This window comes from Molothrus ater, chromosome 5 (assembly GCF_012460135.2).
Source record: "Molothrus ater isolate BHLD 08-10-18 breed brown headed cowbird chromosome 5, BPBGC_Mater_1.1, whole genome shotgun sequence".
In the NCBI taxonomy this organism is placed as follows: Eukaryota; Metazoa; Chordata; class Aves; order Passeriformes; family Icteridae; genus Molothrus; species Molothrus ater.
Genome location: NC_050482.2, coordinates 28,757,937 through 28,773,066, shown reverse-complemented (window position 1 = coordinate 28,773,066; position 15,130 = coordinate 28,757,937). Strand labels below are relative to the sequence as shown.

General features: G+C 41.2%; 1 protein-coding gene across 2 annotated transcripts in view; it reads right to left on the bottom strand.

Annotated features, from left to right (window-relative positions):
* PDZRN4 (PDZ domain containing ring finger 4) overlaps window positions 1-15,130 on the bottom strand; it is a 230,828-nt gene that overhangs the window by 40,276 nt on the left and 175,422 nt on the right. The window lies entirely within an intron of this gene.

The window sequence follows — 15,130 nt, the reverse complement described above, 5'->3', positions numbered from 1 at the left end:
ATTCCTCCTGGTCTAGATGAGGCCTTAGGGTACTAAAATAATGTAACGGCAAGGTTTGATTATGCTAAATTTATACAAATTCATGTGCTTGGGACAAGATTTGCAAGCATCAGCCCACTACAAATGTGAAGGCTAATTGGTCAATGGCAGTCAGTAGCTAAGCCCTTGAACACAGGGCTGTGCAACATCCTTACAGAGAAAATACTATTTCACTGGTTCCAGAGCAGTGGGACCACTGTTGACTGCTACACAGGACCTAACTGTTGTGAGCTACTGTGGAAATGAGATGATCCTGTGCTGGGGTAGAAAGGCGGGGTTTTCAGAAATGTGACTACCTGAAGGCACCAAAACCTGGTTAAAATTTATATTCCCAGGAAAACTTCTACACTGCCAGCAAATGAGAAATAGGACTCTGCCGCAAGGTCATGCTCAAATTATCTTCTTTGTATAGAAAATGTGTCATAAAACTTCATAAAACTTAATGAACCCTCCCCAGAAATGGGACAGACCCATAAATTACTTTTCCCCAATGTTTGCAAATAGTGGTGGAAATGAAAATTTCTTTGCCACATCACTCCTTCATTCAAGAAATTCTTGGAAATTTCTTGTCAAAAAGGACAAAGGCAAACAGGAACAATGTCAGCAAACTCAAAAGAGCCTCAGTAACTCAGCAGCCTTCAGTAACATTTTGAAGCAACTTGTGCAACCATAGTCCTATCACATTTATGTGCATGGCTAGGATACTGCTGACCATTAATTTCATGTATATATCAATTCAATACATTTCCAGAGTATGTGCACAAGTACAAGGTAGCATCATCTTTCCTCTGACTTAATTTCCAAAGAAACAGCACTTTCACACCCATGTCACTCACAAGGACATGCAAAATAACTGTACTGTGATGTAGCTACCAATGTAAAGGCCAGCTGATCTTTCTAGCTGGACCTGATGCAGTGATGGGAAGCCTGCAAATTTTGAACACATTTCTGTAGATATAAAAGCTCAAAACTCTTTATGCTGAATGCCTGGGGCAGCCAAAAGTAACACACCACTGCGGCCTAGACTGTGACCAAATAATTCAAAAGGCAGCTAGGTTAGTGACCTAAGCTCAATGCATATCTCTGGTCTGTCTGATAACTGAAGCAAAAAAAAAAAGATTTAATGTTATAATTTTATCATTTAGACTATCATCCATAAAATCATTACTAATTATAATCTAATTTACATGGGAAAAAAAATATCAGTTGTATCTAAGAGGAAGAGCCAGAGCTGTCTAAGAAAAAATTAAGTTATAAGAAAACCCAAAGAAATTTCCCCCAGAAGAGAACTTCTGCAAACCCTCCCTGCTGACACAAGTGACACTGCCAGGGTGATCAGACTCAGCGCCATCTAATGGAGGCAATTCGAGATAAAGCTTCAAGCCTGGGTCTTCCAGCCACTCTTCAGTCTCTGCTTCATTCTTGTTTCGAACTCATATCCTATCAACGACACAGTTTTTTGTGATTTTTGTAACAAGAGTGGTCTATAGGCTGTCTGAGGGACTCTCATTCCTAGGGCCCTAAGAATAGCAAAATTACTTTCCTGGCTCCCCAGTCCCTTTCGATACTTTTTCAGCTTCAGACAACTATATGGTGTTTCTCCTAAAAGTAAATGTTTGGGAATAAATAGCACGTAGCAATGTATCATTTTTTTCCTCTATTTCAAGTATAAAACACACAGTCCTTCTGTATCCCAGCTGAACCACGTGGATTTTGGCACAAGATAACCATTTTATCACAGATACACATCAACAATCTAAAAGACATTTGGATAGCATACAAAACCCTTTTTTTTTTGAAAATCAGAAGCTCTGTCTATTCACATCAGTCAACACTTATCACTTATTCTGAGGAAATAGACATAAATTCACAATAATGCCATTTACATGCAAATTTTATTTCTAAAGAATAATAATATTTTAAAATCACATGAATGTGAAAAATCACAAAAGATACACATTTTCATTTATCCTGGGAACCTATGTCTGACCTCTATTTTCATTTAAATGCCTATTTAATTTGATGGCTTTAAACACATTCTCTCCTTTATTTGGTTTCTTATGAAATACAAGCACAGTGGACCCAATACTTGTTTAAATTGTCACTTGAAGTTCATCAACACACTTTGTCGATCTGCACAGAGGTCACATAATTTACAAATGCCTCCTTTCTCAGAAGAAAATCTATAACTGAATTACTCTATGCTGGCAGCTGTCCTGCCCACTTGGGGTGGAGGAGAATATTTTAAAAACCTAAAGACAGTACTACACGTGGGGTTGGAAGCACTTTCCCTACAGGTTCTTTAAGGATCTTCTTCCTGCATTATCCTCCAGCTTAACTCACATATAGTTACCCTGGGAACTAAAGACAGCTGAGCACTTATTTACAACAAGCCATTTACAGGTTCTTAGTGGATTATTAAATAAATTCCTCGCCTCTGAAAGGTTACTTTCAGTGGAATCCAGGGTACTATTTTAAGTGGATAGAGAAATCAGTCACTTTTAACAGTCAACACAAAGGCAAGGGAATACATTTGTTGTAGCAGATGGGCTAATTAATCCACAAGCTAGTTGTGAATGTTAAGTAAAGAATATATCTTTTCTCATGTAAACCAGCCTCCTGCCCTCTTTGATTAAGCTTTTGTTTAATGAAAGCTCTCTCCCCCTGTCCCTGGCTATTGGACACACTGCAAAGTCTGGGCCACTTGTCAACATCTCCCCCAGAGTGACTAGTGGCCACCGCCTGGATCCTTGCCATCTCCTTTGGATTCTTGCTCTAAACCCAGCCACATGCAAAACTTCATCAGCATCAGAAAACAAACAAGGAAATGGGCTTTGTCTTTCATGCAAACATACACGGACATTGGCCAACTGCCACTGCTAATGCCAGCACCAGTGCACACAGGCGTGTTCCTACACAGAGAGGTGGGCAGCAGAGAAGTAAGGACTAAATAACAAAACAGTGACTATAAAATATGTAGACAAATGGTTGTTAAGTTATCTTCATGTTATGAGTGCTAAAGACAAGGTGAAGAAAAATCAGTCCTTCAATGAAGACTGCTTCTAGGATTTAAGTGCCTGTGACTGAAAATTTAAACTGCCTTTTCTGTCTTCTAACACTTTTCTGCTCTTGATCATTTAATGCTGGGCAGAATTTTTGAAACAAAAGAGCCAGAAATGTTAATGTTTCCTGTAGTCTTTACTTTTTCCATATGAAGAGAAAAAGGAAAATAGCAGAAAAAAGGGGAAAAAAGGAAAAAGTATGTATAGTCATGTGAACGCAATCATCACAAAATCATTAGCAGCTCATGAGATAACCTCCTACCCTCAGCAAATATCTGGCATATGCAAGTTTAAATTTAAGATTACCTCTGCTGAAGTGAACTCCTTTGAGACACTTCATTTATTCAGAAGAGGCAATGGGAAGAATAACTGAAGTGTTCTGCGAGAGCAGAGATGTCTCAACACACAGCTTTCCTAGTTAAATGACAGAGATGCTGTCTGACATGATGATGGAGTTCACACAAGGCTCACTGTCCTAGGAGATTTCAACACCCATGCAGAAGATGTCCCTGACCTGACAGGTGCTAAATCTGCTCTCATCACAGCAGTCTCCTCACCTTCAATCTCTCACCCTAAATACACCTAGGCTACCATTCCCTGGGTGCATCCTTGGACAGCAGACTGGCACAAAGATCAAACACTGTCCTTAAGTTTGACCAGTCCTTCTTTAGGACAGGAATTTGAGCCCTTCCTAACTGCAGGCAACAGAGAAAAAAGAACAAAAACATCTCAGCTTCCTTCCAGATTTACAGCTTTTGGCATACAGAAACTCTAGAAAACTTCTTCTGCTGAGGGCCAACAGCTGCGAGGCTCCCTGGGCAGAAGAGGTTGGCACTGCACATGTGACACAGTGCCAACCTGTCAGTTGCTCCCAGTGACACCCATGCTGCGGAGGACACTGTGAGTCTCCTGCTAACACACGTGTGATAGCTCATCTACAGAAAGGGCATTTGACACACTGACATTTTAGGCTACACTTTAGTACTAAGTCGCATTTCTTCAGCAAGTTAATCTGAAAGACAGCAAATTCAGCCATTATCCAATACCACTATCTCAGTCAGGGTTCATGCAAGTTCAGTAGAGGGACAACTTTTATTATGCTGGTTAATGACATTTTCTCTTCCTTGGCCAGATGAGTTAAGTGACTCTTGTTCCAATTTGATCCTTTGCTGCCCTGACTGTGAAATCTTGTCATCTTTCCTAAAAGCTACACAAGCTGCTGAACATGCAGGCTCTGGCTGCTTCCCTCAAGCTGAACCACAGGCTTATAACAAGAATTACATCTCTATTACCTGTAGAGCTGAGGTTTGTGCTGTTGGATAGCTGTTTTGTATAGTTGGTTCAATGATACCAGATAGGCTCAGGCAACACCCAGTTCTGCAGCCTTCTGTGCATCTCTGTGTGTAACCAGCACATCACCTCCATTTCCCAGTAATTAGCAGAAATCTACTGTGGCTGAAAAGCCAGTGGGTAAGTCTTTATCTGAGCAAGACAAAATAAAGGTTACAAAAACTGGAAAAACATAAAAATATACCTATTTTCACTCTGTAAAATTTCCTCTCAGAGCGAGACAACCCAATGACTGGGCAATTTTGATAATTTAAACAGCAATTGCCAGAAGAAAAGCACCCTCCTTTCAACTGACCTCAAGACGATGCTTCATTTTGTCAGAGCTGTTACTGAGATCAGTGCATCTGTGGGCAGGTCTGACAGCTAGAATTTCTCTCTATGAAGGACATGACATATTTTGGTAAGACCCCAGCAAAAAGCTAGACACTGCCTGGAAGTATTGCCCAACAAGATGTCCTAGGAAATTCAGAAGATTTTTAAACTGGAATGGAAAAAAATGTCCCAGGCAGATGTACAGAGAATGGACAAATAGTTCTCATCACATCTGTAGTTAATACAGCAAACTAGTAAGCAAGGTAACTAATACCTTGTGCTTGTGAAACTTTGGTTCTCCAACAAATAGAACCTCAGTATCTTTTTTCTTTGTGATTTTGCCTTCTCTACCCAGTCACCTCTAAATAAAACAAAACCACTGCGAGAAGCATCTCCCAAAATTGTGTGCAGAATCATGCTCCATGTTTGGAAAAAAACATTTAAGTCTGTTGGAAGCAAAGCAATCACTGAAGATCGCCCCAACTTTGGGAGGAGGTTTGGGTTTTTAAATCCCAAATGTCTCGACTGCCTAATTGCATGTATGGTATTGAGTATAAGAAATGGATTGTGTTTTAGATCGTGCCTACAGCCTGCTTCTAGCTGGCTGGGTGAGGTACAGTCATCATTCACTACAAATGCCTTTGAGCATTTCCATCTCCTTAATGCCGTAAGGGACATTTTCATCCCTAAAGACTCTTGGTGGTTCTGGGCCCTCACCTTGGGACATCTCTTAAAAATTACTTGGATGCTACAATTCGCATCTCCAGGATATCTATCTGCTCCAACAAGTTTTAAATCATTACTCAGCAGCTTTAATTTGTAGCCAAAATGCAAACTTAATTTCTGCACTTCATAACATGAGGCTTGGCAGTTGGTGTAACTGGAGAATATTTCCTCCAAATCATCACTGTCTTTTAGAAAAATGCACATCTCACAAAGATCCTTTCAAGTACTTTAATGCTGATGTTCAACAACATCAAAACAGCTCAGAAAGTTCAGCTCAAAAAGTACAGCAAGTGCTCAGAAAATATTCACTTAAGTGTTGAAAGAGCGAACATAACAATTATCTGCAATTCTCTTGGTTTGTGTTATCTGCATTTGCCTTGTGAGTGAAATGAAATCACCAAATTAAATTAAAGAATTACTGCATTAGTTTCAGAGTGAGCTGCCTGGAGACAACTGCTGGTAGACAAGTATTTGTGATCAACTGCTGTTGTCTTTTTCCAACTCCCTTAATCTACCCAGCAGACCTGTGATTAGCTGCAATCACCATCTTTCTTGCATGCTCTTCCAATTTGTATTCCCAGCCTCATTCCTCCTTCCCTTGCTTTGCTGCCTCTGTTCTCTCTCCTAGTCTGCTTGGCTCTTCTCACTCTGCCTTTTTCTTTCAGTGCAGGCCCTTCTTTACTCCCTAGGACTCTCACGCCTGCTGATTCCCAAACATTCCATCTTTCCTTTCCTGAACTCTTCTCTACAAAGACCTCCCACTGCCCTCTCACTGAACCTGTCCCCTCCCCACAGGCTGGGAACTTGTCATCCTCCCAGGGTGACAGCTGGAAAGCTGAGCACTCATGTGGTCTGCCGTCACCAGCACCTCCTGGTACCGAAACGAATGCTCAGCTAACCCAGATGGTAATGTTGCAAGGCTGGGGTATATTTACTATGCAAATTGCTTTTAATATTGACAAACAGTTTTTTTGATGATATTAAGATTCTGCCTGAGGGCAATAAAGACTAAACTAGCTGTGGCATGCATAAAATACGTGTGTTACTTCTTGATATAATTAGGACATCATTCATTACATTAATCATTGCAAACTTTTTCTGTTTGGGGATAGGGCATTAAATAAATCTCTCAAGAGATCTACCAGATACAGTAATCCTTTGATGATGGGGAAAAATACAATCAAAGGCCAGCATGTGTGCTCAGAAAGAACATTTTTTATCTCTAAGCCTTTGCACAGAATGCTATAGTCTTCTGTGAACTTCATGGTGTCTCTGCTCCACCACAAGCTCACTCTCCAAATTCTCTTACAAGGTATGTACTTTTCTCAGAGAAGAGGCTCTTCAAAAGGTAATTGCCATTAAAGTTTTAGAAGACCAAATTAATGACATTCTTTAATCATCTGCAGTTCCCAAAGAATAATGGAGGAGGCTGAATGGCAGATTTTAACTCTCTAAATAACATGTAGTCACGTCTTTCCTTTTAGGGAGTCATACTCCACATTTCACTAACAGAAAAAAAACCTCAGTCACGGCTGGCATCGCCACATGAATGTTACACTTATCACTGTCATAACAATTCATCCACACACAGACGACTGAAACTCCTGGTCTCCTCTGAACCGAGTAGTTTAAAAAGATAGATGGCTGCCTTCTGGCTAATTGTGGGAGTTCTTTCATTACTATAAAAAGACTTATTATATCTCAAGTGACTTTATAAGCAGTGAATAATGAGACTTAAAGTCTTTGGAAAAGACTCTGCTGATCAAATGCTGGGATAACTTATGGGCACAGTGACCTTTTCCTCAGTAAGATACTTCAAACTGCTGCTGTTGGCCCATTATTAAAACTCCCCATTTGAGGCATGCAGTTAAGCCCAAGGCAGACTTTATTTTTTAAAATTTTTAAATTCAATTTAAGGTAGCACAGCAAGACCTGTATCTCTCCCAGCGTGGAGGACTAACTCCTGGCCGTTCCAGCTGTGCAGGAGCAGGACAGATGGCTCTGGAAGTGCAGGCAGCTGGCTGGGTCTCACCACCCTGCTTCTGACAGCACTGCTGGCACCAGGAGCCTGCATCCCATGTGCCACAGCACTCCTCACCCCAGCAAGGGAGCTCCTTCCTGCCAGCACATTCACCAGCAAGCACCAGTACACTGGGCCAGCTCCTGTGTCGCTGCAGGGAAGAGCAGCCCACCGCCTCCAGCCGACCTGGTGTGCTGCGTTTGGCCTGGCCAGGAGGGTGCTCTGAGTGCCAGCACTGCACACTGCAAAACTGCAGAGACATTAAACCCAGCATCACAGCCCTGAGCCTGGTCTCGACCCTGGCTGATACCCTGGTCAGCTCCTGGGTTTCGCCACACATCTAGCACAACCCAATGCCCTACTGGGGCGCCACACACATGAAGTGCTAAGGTTAGAGTGACCCCTAAATGCACCTGCACTTGCTTTTTTAATGAAGGTACAACAGACTAGCTCTGCTTTAATATTCATTTCTTACTGAGCATTTGTTTTAATTTTATCTTGAAGAAACAGCAAAGGTTCCTCCTCTTTGGAAGCAAAACTTGCAGAGTCTCTTACATTATTTTCTCATTCTTCTCTCATGCTGTCTTGAAACTAATCTGACACTGTTGTTCTCCATTGATTTTCATGGCTTTACTCCAGAACAAGCATATTGGCAAATTTTTTGGGCATAATAGTACTTTCAAAAATTAATTTCCAGTGTTTTACAGGACTAAATATTTAAAAAATACTTTTGATGAGCTCAGATGTATTTAGATTTTCTCAGTCATATGGGCTGACTAAACAACAGATACATTAACTTCATCCTGCCTCTAGAACATGGCAACTTCCTAGAGCTCTTTTTCAAAGATGAAAATGAATTCAGAGGAACCACTCACTTGATAAAACAATGCAAGTAATGGGGCCTTACCTGCTATTCAAAAGTTAATCAGATGCTTTTGTACCAGAAAGTTCCCCATAGCTTTCCCCATAGGAAGGCTTAGCAACAATTTTTATTGAACATAGAGAAAACAGCTGTAAACTTCTAGCTACACACACTGAACACAAAAGAAACTACATGCAGAGGCATAGAAAAGGAATCTGATGAAACATAATTGTGACTGTTTCTTCCCTTTTGTTTCTCTCTCTCCTACTTTGATCCTCTTTTAAAGGCTATTTATTCATGTAGGATTACTTTAATTTTCTCCTGAGTGATGAGGGCTTGCTGTGCTGACAGAGAAATATTTTAAGTTGCTTCTTCCTAAAGTTTATTTGTTGCATTCCTTCTTAGAAGAAAAAGTTGTAAAGGATGTGAATATTAGTACCAGCTTAATTCTATCTTATTTAGACAGCACCATGACTGTGTACACATTTTCTGTACTAAGAGCTACAGCTCCTTTCTTGCTAAAAATCAATTACAGCCGCTATTTCTGTCCCTGTGTTTCCAACTCTATACTTCCTTCTGAAGCCCTGCTCCTTCCTGTCTCCCTATCTCTGCCTTCCTTCACCACTTCCTTCCTGTGTTTTATTCCAGTTGCCTCTTTGGCTTCCCTCCCGTATCTTTCACTCACTCCTTTGACTCTCTTTATTTTCTGGGATTTGGTCTCTGCAGTGTTAGAAGCAGCGGCAACTGCTCCTGTATGGCTTTAGTATTTAACACCTGCAAAGGGAATCTCTCCCTGAATGAAGTCTACAGGAAATCCCTTCCTACAGGCTTTAGGAGAGAATGAAGTAGCTGACTCATAGCATTTTCTGAGGAACTTCATGCAATGCTCATCAATTTTCTTTTCCCAGGCAATTCCAGGTGTATTGCAAGGATATCAGAGCTGCCATTCCAGCTCTCCCAGGCACATCAAGGCTGTTAAGGCTCAGATGGCTGAAAAATACATCAGTGAGCTTATGCACTGCTGGTAGCCAAGGCTGTGCTGCTGACTGGTCACTGAATACGTTGCACCATTGCCTTGCAATATCACAAATATCACTGAAATACAAACAGATTTTGAAGAATCTCTTGTGTTAACTCTTCAGGAAAAAAGCTGACCTTTGGACACATCTGAGCAGTTCTTGTTGCTTTCAATTGCCATGCACCTACATCAGATGGTGAAGTTTAGCACACAGAGCAGAAAGCACCTTTAGTTATCAGGAACAGACTAATTCTTTCTGCTCAGAGAAACAGAATTTTACTCTAATATGAAGTGAAATTATCTGACAGGCTATTTGATTATTTTAAAAGCAGCACAAGCAACTTAATTAAAACACCGAAAAGAATATGGCAACCTACTATACTTATGTATTTGAAAAAAAACTGCCTAGGGGAGGACTGTCTTTGGTTGTATAGTATCAAGCAGCACAGAGCCCCAGAGTAAGTAGGGCCTTCTAGATATTGCTGTAGTAAAAATAATGATTATACATCTGTGCTGAGAATTTAGACAATGAATTATAAGGGGGCATGAATTAAAATAGACATGCTTTAAAATAAAGTTTATGGCCCAGACAATGTAAACACTTTAATCATGGCACACTGGGGGATATCAAGACAAGGGCAGTGTCATCTTTGTTTTGTCTCAGGAAGAAAGTCCTTTTAAAAATGAGGGTTTCTTTTCACAGTTTATATGACATTTCATTTCATAAAAAGATAGATACCACTGAAAGAAGAAATAAGGCCCCTTATGTTTTAGATTATATATCAGAAAAGATGTGTTAGGTGCACATGAATTCCTGATAGCAACATACAGATTATATACAGAGGATAATTTATAAAGGGAGATATAAATTCTGTATGTGCTTATAATAGAATTATTACAAGTAGACTATCTAGGAATGCTTTTAGTAAGTTATAAAAGTGTTTGTAAAAACAAAATTCCTGACCAAATGAAGACATTTCACCAAAATCAACAACATTGAAATGCTTCTCAGCTGAACTTCTTAACTAAACCTCATGGATATTTGTTATCTTACCATGACCTCTGCATTGAAGTGTTTGTTTACACTAACTTTGGCAACTTTCTTCAGCAGGAGGCAAGGAACTGTGGTAAAAGAAGAAATATCTATGCTGTGCACAAGTATGGACTAGGAGAGGAGTGGCTGATGGGCAGCCCAGCTGAAGGGGACCTGGGCATGCTGGCTGACAGCAGGCTCAGTGTGAGTCAGCATTGTGCCGAGAGGGCAAACTCCATCCTGGGGTGCCTCAAGCACAGCACCACCAGCCTGTCAAGGGATGTGATTATCCTGCTGTATTCAGAGCTGGTGCAGCCTCACCTGGGGTACCTGTGGGCAGTTCCGGGACCCAGCATTTGAAAAGGACATGAAGGTACTTGCATGTGTTCCAGGATGGCAACAAAGATGGTGAAAGTGCTGGAAGAAATGTCCTATGAGAAGCAGTTTTGGAGAAAAGGAGGATGAGTGCCAACCTCATTGCTCTCTACAGCTTCCTGAGAAGGGGAAGTGGACAGGGCAGTGCTCATCTCCCTCATATGCAGTGGCAGGACACATGGCAATAGTGCAAAGCTGCACCACAGGAGGCTTCTTTCCTGAGATGGTGGTCAGACACAGGAACAGGCTTCCTAAAGAGGTGTGGCATGCCCCATGCCTGTCCACATTTAGGAAACATTTGAGGAATGCCCTTAACAACAGGTTTAAACTTTTGGTCAGCCCTGAAGCGGTCAGGCAGTTGGACTAGATGATCATAGTAGGTCCCTTCCAACTGTAAAAATTTTATTCTATTCTAGTCTATTCTCACAGAAACAAAAAAAATGATGTTGCAACATCACAGCTTGTAAAATTTTTGTTCCTTAAATAGGAGGCAGGTGGGGAGCAGCATAAGCTTGCAACTGGATCGATAATTTGTAGTGAAGTGCAAATTTCAGCCAAGCCTGTGTGTTCTAACAGCTCAGATGTACTTGGATTCAAAGGCTTCTTCTTGGCCTATTTGTTGAAAAGGTTATGTTTTAAAATGGCTCATTGATGAAAAGTGTATTTTCCCCCTTAAATTTAAAGTCAAGTGGGCTCCCATTTCAAAACCCACATCATGTAGGACTTGAGAGCAGCTTTCTTGTTACTGCTGATATATTCTTTAAGAAAGCCGTGTTTCTTTAAACTTTCATGGTAAGCTGGCTTTACAAGCTAGTAAAGTAAAATGTCATAGCATAAAGTTATTGGTGAAAAGAACCACATCTGCAAAGCAGAGACTTCCAATAAATTGAGAAATGTCTGAAGCCAAAATGGCAGGGCAAAATTTAAACAAACTTTCCCCACCTAAGGAGAGGCAGACAGGCATAAACCATTCCCAGCAATCAGTTCTGCTATTTGAATTCATCCTGACACTTGTTGGGCTCGGTTGCTGATGTGGAACCATGGCAGAAAGGCCAGGCCACCAGGGAAATTTGGCCAGCCTCCACATCTGAGAGTGAACCACCCGACTGCAGGTCTCCAACCCTTCTATCGCTTTTTGTGTTCCAAGCATAAACTGTTTTGTCCACTGTGTTTCAGGTCTGCCACAATAAAGAAAATTCTTCGTTCACTGTTCATATAAGAGACGGGAAATACTGGAATGGTAAGGTTGCTTTTCAGGCAGACAGTTTAAAAGTAAACCTGTCAAGTTAATATTCATGATTCTGTTTCTCACTCTGGCTACTTTGCAGTTAATTATTGATATTGTTAGACAACAAAGAAAACATCTGAGAAAAGGCACTGCAGGTTTCTAATTTGTGAAAATTCAATATTTACATACATTGGAGACAAATCTGCTCTTAATGGAGATTCTCAGAGATTTTTGTGGGAAAGAATTTGCATATTGGCCTTGAGTGCCGTCATTAATACCAAACAGAAATATCATCATACTCTTGAGCTGTTAGTGCGTAAGTCTCACCAAAACACAGTTAAGGTGCTCACAGATATTCAGAACATGCATTTTCTTTCCCCCCTCCTACCCCTCCAAACCCTAGCCTTAGAACAACCCAGAAACTGTGAGGTCAGGTACCCAGCCATGCAATCTTAATCTCCAGACTGACGTCTCAGTCAGTGGGAATAAGCTGCAGGGCAGCCATCACATCCTGTACATCGCACAGCTCTACTGAGCAAGAGGGATTACCTGGAGCAGATTGTGATACTGTGATCTCAGAGGGCAATGCCATCCCATCTGACATCCTCATGCATGATCAGCAGCCAAGGTGCACAGGTACCAAAAGTTATCAGTGTCCTCATTTCACCCTGAATTATTTGGGTAGGAGGAGGCACAGGGTCCCTCAAGATCTGTCAGCAGGAGATGCATGTGGTCCATGGGGCAAGCCAAGAGCCACTGTGCCCAACAGGTTGGAAGCAAACTCAAAAGGTGCTTTTGGAGCTGCCATCAAGGCCTTGCAATTAAGCAGACATGTCTCCCCATTAGGTCTATGCTTCTATTCCAGGCCCAGGACAGTCAGACTCCTTAAAAAGTTAAGTCAACTAATAGAACACAATACTTTCCCTCTCCCTTAAAAAATGAGGACAGTATGGATAGGGAGCAGTAACAGCTGCACATTGACACACTAGCTTAACAAATAAGTTATTTGCCTAAAAAATGGAAAAAAGGAACTCAGCATAACTGTATGAAATCACACCTTTCACTCTGCAAGGCAGTCTTTCCATCAGGTTCCTGAACATTCTGAAATGTAAGAAATTACACACCGCTTTCTGAAGCTTTAATTTAAAGTAACAAAATATAATCTAACCACCAATCAAATAGGGCTGGATTTAAGGAGTTAAGTATGTGGTTAGATGGAGGTTACTCTTCTGAAATGCTTACACCATCCCAGTCCAATAGGTACAATAGCTATGTTTTGAAATCTGCCAGTAGTGGAACAAATGGGAGAAATCATGGGTCTAGTCTGAGCCTCTTTATTCTCATTACTGCACTCTGATTACCGTACTTCCATAAAACATGGCATGTCTCATCCTCATTATGGCATGTCCCCTTTTTTCTCCACCTTCTTGCTTCACCATTTAGCCTTCTCCCCTCTCCCCTCCTTTTTCCCCCCAGGGTTCCCCGGTAACCCTCCTAGTCCTGCTGAAGCAATCTGTATTTTAAAAGACATTAAGCATGTCATTAGGAATTGGCAGGTAAAGTTTGCTGATATTTCCACAAATGTCACCAATAAAAGTATTAAATAAGATCACTGCAAAGACAAACTCTTCTGGAGTTCCAGCAGTAACCTCTCCTCGGCCTTTCAATTTCCTTTTTAGCACTACATGTAGTTAGGTATACCTGCAGAGTCAGCTCCAGGCCCTCCTTCCACCCACTTAGATCTAAGTGCTTCTCTTCCAATTTAGGTAGTATTTTTCTTCATAGTATCAGATCAGATATTTTTGTTTATCTTAGTCCAGATAAAGAGGACCTACCACAGACTCTTCATCAAGATAAGGCATTTGCTAATCAAAAAGACTACCATGTTAGCCTGGCTTTGCAACCTGCTTAGTCTGTGATCATTATGCTGCACTTACCCTTTGCCTTCCCTAAATGTAATCATCCTCTTTTCAAATTGTACTTTAACACCTTCACACTGTGTATTCTGAACCTAAAGACTGGCAAATCCCATAATGATCCTAAGCACAGGGATACCATTTAATTTTATTCCATGAACTCCTCCACACTAGACTAGATTAACCAATCTTCCTTTTTGTCCTCGCTACTGCTCTCTCAACACTTGAGAATCTCTTGCCTCATAGTTTTGCCAGTATAACTACTTCTGGAGGTTACCCTATGTTGAAGATTGCAATGCAAGTTGTTTTCCATTACCATCTGTATGGCAGATTACCTTTGTCAAGTGGGCAGTTTGCTTTATCTCGCTCTTTGAGTGACCACACTCACAGCTCCCTCTGGAGGGGGCATCTACTGATAACAGACTATTGAATGTCACTGCATGACTGATAAGAACTGTAACATCCCATTGGGAGATGCTCTGCCCAGAGGGAGGAGCCAAGCATTGCTACCCAGATATAATCCAGAGGTTTTTGAAACACCGGCACAGTTTTCTCCACGGGACTCCCCAGAGGAACAGCAGCTGCCTCTTCTTCCACTGGATCTTCAGAGGAAGAATACATCCTTCTCTACAGGTCCTCCTTGCTCCAACAGAACCACACCTGATACTTCAGGAGGACTGCAGCCACATTTCCAATTGGACTGCCACCAACAGCCTGACCCACAGGGTGTCAGGTTGGGTTTCTGACTCTGTCAGTGTTGTTCTAGTGTACTGCATTGTTTATTTTATCCTTTTATTTTTATTTTTTTTTCCCTTTCCCTATTAAAGAACTGTTATTTCCTGCTCCCATATTTTTTGCCTGAGAGCCCCTTAATTTAAAATTTATAGCAATTTGGAGGGGTGGGGAAGGGTTTACATTCTCCATTTCAGGGGAAGCTCCTGCCTTCCTTAGCAGACTCCTGTCTTTCCAAACTGAGACAGCCTAAAAATTGAATCACTGAAAATCCTGCTTCGAAAATCATCTCTATTAAAATGTTAGTGTTATTTACCCTATGGACAATTGCCTTATCCTTCCACATTATCCATGTTTCCCTCAAATCCCCTCTCCTACCCCTTCACTCTTTAGGCGCTTTTCCCACGCACTCAAAACATGTACCTGTGCAAATCTTTATGAGAGGTTTTAAACCTTT